Below are 6,000 nucleotides of genomic sequence, written 5' to 3' on the forward strand. Positions count from 1 at the left end.
TGGTTCCAGAAGTTTGCCCCACCAAAGTTTATCAGGGGGCCCGATACGGAAATGGCCGAAAGGTGGCTAGAGAAGATGGTGGATATCTTTGCCGCCCTACATTATACGGAGAAGAGGCAGGTGACCTTCGCCGTCTTTCAACTGGAAGGGGCGGCCCGTTCCTGGTGGAATGTTATTCGGCAAAAATGGGAACGGGAACAAACGCCCAGGACTTGGGTGAATTTTATGCGGGAATTCAATGCTAAATTCTTCCCTCCTCTAGTTCAGGAGCGGAAAGAAGATGAATTTATTCGGTTTCGTCAGGGGGCCCAATCTGTAGCGGAATACGAGAGCCAATTCACCCGCCTATCCAAATTTGCGCCCGAACTCATCATGACCGAGCAACGAAGAATACAGCGATTTGTACAGGGCCTGAACGTAGAAATCCCGAAGGACCTCGCGGTAGCCCAAATTAACGCTTCAGCGATGCAGTGGAGAAGACGCAACGAGTAGAGAATGCTAGGTTACAGGTGAGGAACTTTCAGGCGAAAAAGCGAAGATTTCCTGGAAGTAGTTCGGGGCAGGGGGATAAGAGTACCCCTTCCAAGTTTGGGCGGGGAACGGGAGAAGAAAGGATGCCAGGAGTGTCACGAGAGGACCCATCACGAGGCGGCCAAGTGGGGAGAGGCCAGAGAGGAGGCTCGGCTTCTGCAGCACGCGGACCTTGCTGGTATTGCGGAAAGTCAAACCACGCGGAGGACAATTGCTGGAAGAAGGAGGGAAAATGTTTGCGCTGTGGAAGTGCAAACCATCAACTCGCTACTTGTCCAGTCCTATCACGAGATGGAAAGGGCAGTCAGCAATCAACGAGGACTAATTCCGAACCGGCCAAGGTGGATGGGACCAAACCTAAGGTAGCGGCTCGAGTGTATTCACTGGAACCACCACAGGTCCCCGATTTTTCTGAAATTGAGGAAGGTACGATTTCGGTATTTCACCGATTTGCAAAAATCTTAGTAGATCCCGGTGTTACTCATTCATTTGTCAACCCCAATTTTATGTATGGAATATATACAAAACCTGCTCGTCTACCCGACGACCTGAAAGTAGTACTCCTATGGGGAAACATTGTGCGAGCACTGGTATGGTTTGTAAGGATTGCCGCGTGTGGGTAGGAGAGAAGGTTTGGGGTGTGTGTTGACGCAAAACCAGAATGTGAAATCTTTTGCCTCTAAGAAATTGAAACCCCACGAACAAAAACTATCCAACCCACGACCTGGAGTTAGTCGCAGTTGTTTTCGCTCGGGAAAAGTGGAGAAATCATGGGATGGAAGAGATTACCTGGGAGGTGAAAGAAGAAATGCGAAAGAAATACCCTGAACTTTTCGTGAGTTAAGGTGAGAATTTCGAGGGCGAAATTCTTTTAAGGGGGAGAGAGTGTGAGAACCCGTAAATTTCCTTATTTCTAGGCCTTATTTTAATTATTCGCACGCCTTTTATGCATTTTCTTTATTAGAAAATTTTCTAAATAATGTTTATGAGTAAATATAATTTTTGGATGATTTTTCTAGTATCGGTTAGTTTTTGAGACGTTAAGAGAGTATATCGGACGTGGGACCCGCTAGTGCGAAAAGTTCGAAAAAATTCGGCCAGTTAGGTTAAGTTTTGGATACTGGGTTTAATTTACCGGGTGTTATGAGATAATTAGAGATTACCAAGTGGATTGGTGTGAGAGAGAAAAAAAGGTTAGGTATGCAATTAATGAAAGTGACATGTGTCAATTAGAGGTTAATTCTTACTTTTGATTACTATTCACCCTTTTACCATTTGTTTAAAATAACTCAAAAATTGACCAAAAATCACTAAAAATTTGCTTCTTGTGGCCGGCCATCTTCAAGCAACAAGACAAGAAAAGCTCTCCAATTTCTTTGCTCCAAACTTGCTCAATCTTCAATTTCCACCGTTTAATTTTGTGTTTGCTCCATAAAACCTCTCCACTTATTGATTGTGAGGTGATTGGTGAAGTTGTTTGGAAGGCTAAGGTGTTGAATTGCTTCCTTTCTTGTCTTATAAGCTGAGTGACTAAGAGACTACTCTTGTCTTTCCAATAATGTTTAATTAGTGACCTATGTGAGTTGAAGTAATGATCTTTGGTGTTAATTCATGATTTTGGTTGAGATTGATGACATTTTCTATTTAATCATGATAATTCTGTTTTAATATGTTTGTTATGGTGTGGCTATATATGATGGTTGGAAATGATATTGAAGGAAGTTAGAAGGTGTAAAGTGTGGTTAATTGCAGAAAATTTCTGCTTTGGAAAGAAATTTTGAAAGTTAGGGTTTCATTTCCCCTCATTCTGCCTGGCACTGTTCATCATAATTAGAGGCCGAATTAATCTTGGGTTAAAACATAAAGGTCGTAGGGAATGATATTTTAGAGTTGCCTGCAAAATTTCAGACCAATCGGAGTAGTGTAGCTTGTGAAAAGACCGAAATACCCCTGCTGCCCTGTTTTCACCCGAACTTGAGAATTGCTTCTGTAATGGGTTATTTTGGTTGGAAATACTTCAGAATTGGTTGTTGAGGTCTTCTGAAGAAATGTATCCTGATGTCTTAGCTTTTGAATGGCTTTTGAATCACTTGATTTGGACTTAGGTAGCTTGACTTACAGTTTATTAACCAGAATGCGGTTTGTTCACCTATTTTTGCGGTTCTAGTTTAGTATCCTGCATTTTTGGCCTAGTTTCACTATGAACTGGGCTGAGTGACATTCTGTAACATTGTAACCCTATCGGTTAGCTTCGAAACGGTGTATCTTGCACCTCCATCCGATAATCGTAGTGCCAATGGTGCCAAAACCACAAAATGATGTCAAAAATTGTTTTTTTTTTGGATTAGAGCTTAATTCAATTTCCGGATTTCCCTGGTTTACTCTAGTGCTTATACATTCTAGTGGAACCTTATTTTTGTGGTATGTGGATTTGGTTATGACTTGTAATTGAGTCTTATTATGCTTATTTGAATGTTCTAGGGCGTGACGGTGAGTAAAGACGCTCTTTGGGCGGAAGTTTACGAAATTTCACTTGCTTGCTTGGTGAGTGTACTACTCACTTGTTGTTTACAATGTGGCTTTGGTATATGTGAACTTGATGCCTTGAAGGCTTATTTGCTCCGTTGAAATTGATTAAGTGAGGGTGTACTTGATCGACCTCACCCATTTGGTCTCATATGACTGTCTACTATTTCACTGTAATGATTGAATGATACATGAAATACTGAATTTGGTTCATGAATTTGGTGTTGCTTGGACGAGTATCCAATGACCATTACTGATACTACTGAGTTCAACCCCATTGGTAGTCGATTGGATCGAGCCGACGAGGGCTTGGTCGTGAAAATTGACGAGCCATGGGGACTGTTATATGGAATCTTGTAGTAGTGAGACTCTTGATTTCGGTATACTCGAGTATTAACAAATTTCTACTGTTTGGAGTTCGGGCCCAATAGGGGTATGTTGGGTGGAAGGAATGGAAGTAAAGTGGAGTCTACGGTTGGTTACTTTGTAAACATTGACGGAGGATCAATGAAGTCCGATCAAGCAAACGAGTGAGGAAAGGGGCTCTTGAGAGCCGTCCGTATCCTTTTACCCATCTTGTGAATGTGTGATCTTGGTTTATTTCTTTCTTGACCGCTTTATGCCTATATGACTTGGTTGCTTGACTGATAGTATACCACTGGGCGTAAGCTCACTCTGTCCATTTTGTTTTCCTAACTGGAAAATAAATACTTTTGGACTGGATTTGATAGTTGGTTGCCGAATTGAGCTAGATGTACATATCTTTTGTATAGCTCATTGATTGAAACCCTAAATGTACTTTTGGGTCCGTTTTCTCTTTTGATTTGGCAAACCGTACATGTATAAACTTTTGAATAACATTTGTATGCCACTTTGGATTGTATATGCTTAGTTTCAACGTATAAAGGTTTGATTGATGTTGGGTGAGAATTCGAACAGATTCGGATTTCAAATGGCGAAATAAAATTTTTGGCGGCCGTATTCGGACGTGGCAGTTACTGTCCATGACCGGCTCCGTTTTTTCATTTTTTTTCATTTTTGTGATGTTGACTTGTTTACGCGCGTTTGTATGTTCCGGAACGTATTAGGTCGCTCTAAACTGAACCGTTAGTCCTGGCGAGAGTTGGGCAGGCAGTTCGCTAACCCCTTTGGTTCGCCTTAGGGGAAGGTGGGGTTGTCACAGGTGGTATCAGAGCTACTTCGCGTGGTCTCTACGCGGAGTGAGCTTGGACCAAGTGGTGTTATGGTCCTGCTTTCGTGAATGCGTCGAAAGGTATAAGTGCTCTTTTGAGCGTAAGCTATGAACTGTGCATGTCATAAGTCTAAGGATCATTATCATGGGACTTGAGGAAGTTAGGTATGTATGTCAGGTAGGAATCTTTAATACGGATGAATTAACCTTGGGACCGGCCGGCTCGAGTTGTGAATCATCTTAGATGGGATTCTTGAGCTCGGATACGAAAGAGATGAGAGCCTAGGTTAGAAAGGATTGGGCGAACTAGAAATGCGATTCTATGGAATTTTGTGTAGTTTGTTCGGGTATGGTTAAGCGTGATCAACCTTGATTAAGATATAAATGGTGTTGTTCTCTTAGATTATGGACGGAGCCCTAGGGGGGAAAGCTTTTCGTGAGTTCTTTTGTACTCGTGACCTGGTCTGTCTATAGTACTTTTGGAGGACCCCTTTTGTTTCATGGGATGAGTTTGTATGTACTTGACTGACTGTTCTGTAAAATTGCTTGATCCGGTTACGTGTTCTACGTATATGTGTTATGTGTAGGTAGTTGTTTTAGTTAATTGTCCTTGGTTAATTGTTCCTGTTTAGTGCAATGAAAAGGAGGGTTAGGTGCCCTTTAACAGTATATTTATTTTGTGACTTAGATCGACTTAGATTGATGGAAGGCACTCGTAGTGGTCGAGGCCGTGGACGTGGGGGTGGGCAACCCACGCCTGAAAGGGGCACTGGGGAAACCTCATCTGGACCTAATCCTGAACCTAGGGCTGATCCTAACATCCAAATAGCGGCTGCTATGCAGCAAATGACTAATTTACTAGCCCAAGTGGTGCACCAACAGGGTCAAAACCCTAACCCCGACCCTGGTAACCCCGACAATCACGTAGAGAGCAAGGATAGGGCTCTCGAGAGGTTCCAGAAGTTTGCCTCACCAAAGTTTATCGGGGGGTCCGATACGGACATGGCCGAAATGTGGCTAGAGAAGATGGTGGATATCTTTGCCGCCCTACATTATACGGAGGAGAGGCAGGTGACCTTCGCCGTCTTTCAACTGGAAGGGGCGGCCCGTTCCTGGTGGAATGTTATTCGGCAAAAATGGGAACGGGAACAAACGCCCAGGACTTGGGTGAATTTTATGCGGGAATTCAATGCTAAATTCTTCCCTCCTCTAGTTCAGGAGCGGAAAGAAGATGAATTTATTCTGTTTCGTCAGGGGGCCCAATCTGTAGCGGAATACGAGAGCCAATTCACCCCTGTTTTCACCCGAACTTGAGAATTGCTTCTGTAATGGGTTATTTGGGTTGGGAATACTTCGGAATTGGTTGTTGAGGTCTTCTGAAGAAATGTAACCTGATGTCTTAGCTTTCGAATGGCTTTGGAATCACTTGATTTAGACTTAGGTAGCCTGACTTACAGTTTATTAACCAAAATGCGATTTGTTCACCTGTTTTTGCGGTTCTGGTTTAGTATCCAGCATTTTTGGCTTAGTTTCACTATGAACTGGGCTGAGTAACCTTCTGTAACATTGTTGTCCTATCTGTTAGCTTCAAAACGGTGTATCTTGCACCTCCATTCGATAATCGTAGTGCCAATGGTGCCAAAACCGCAAAATGATGTCAAAAATTATTTTTTTTGGATTAGAGCTTAATTCAATTTCCGGATTTCCCTGGTTTACTCTAGTGCTTATACATTCTAGTGGAACCTTATTTT

This window comes from Coffea eugenioides, chromosome 2 (genome assembly GCF_003713205.1).
Source record: "Coffea eugenioides isolate CCC68of chromosome 2, Ceug_1.0, whole genome shotgun sequence".
In the NCBI taxonomy this organism is placed as follows: domain Eukaryota; kingdom Viridiplantae; phylum Streptophyta; class Magnoliopsida; order Gentianales; family Rubiaceae; genus Coffea; species Coffea eugenioides.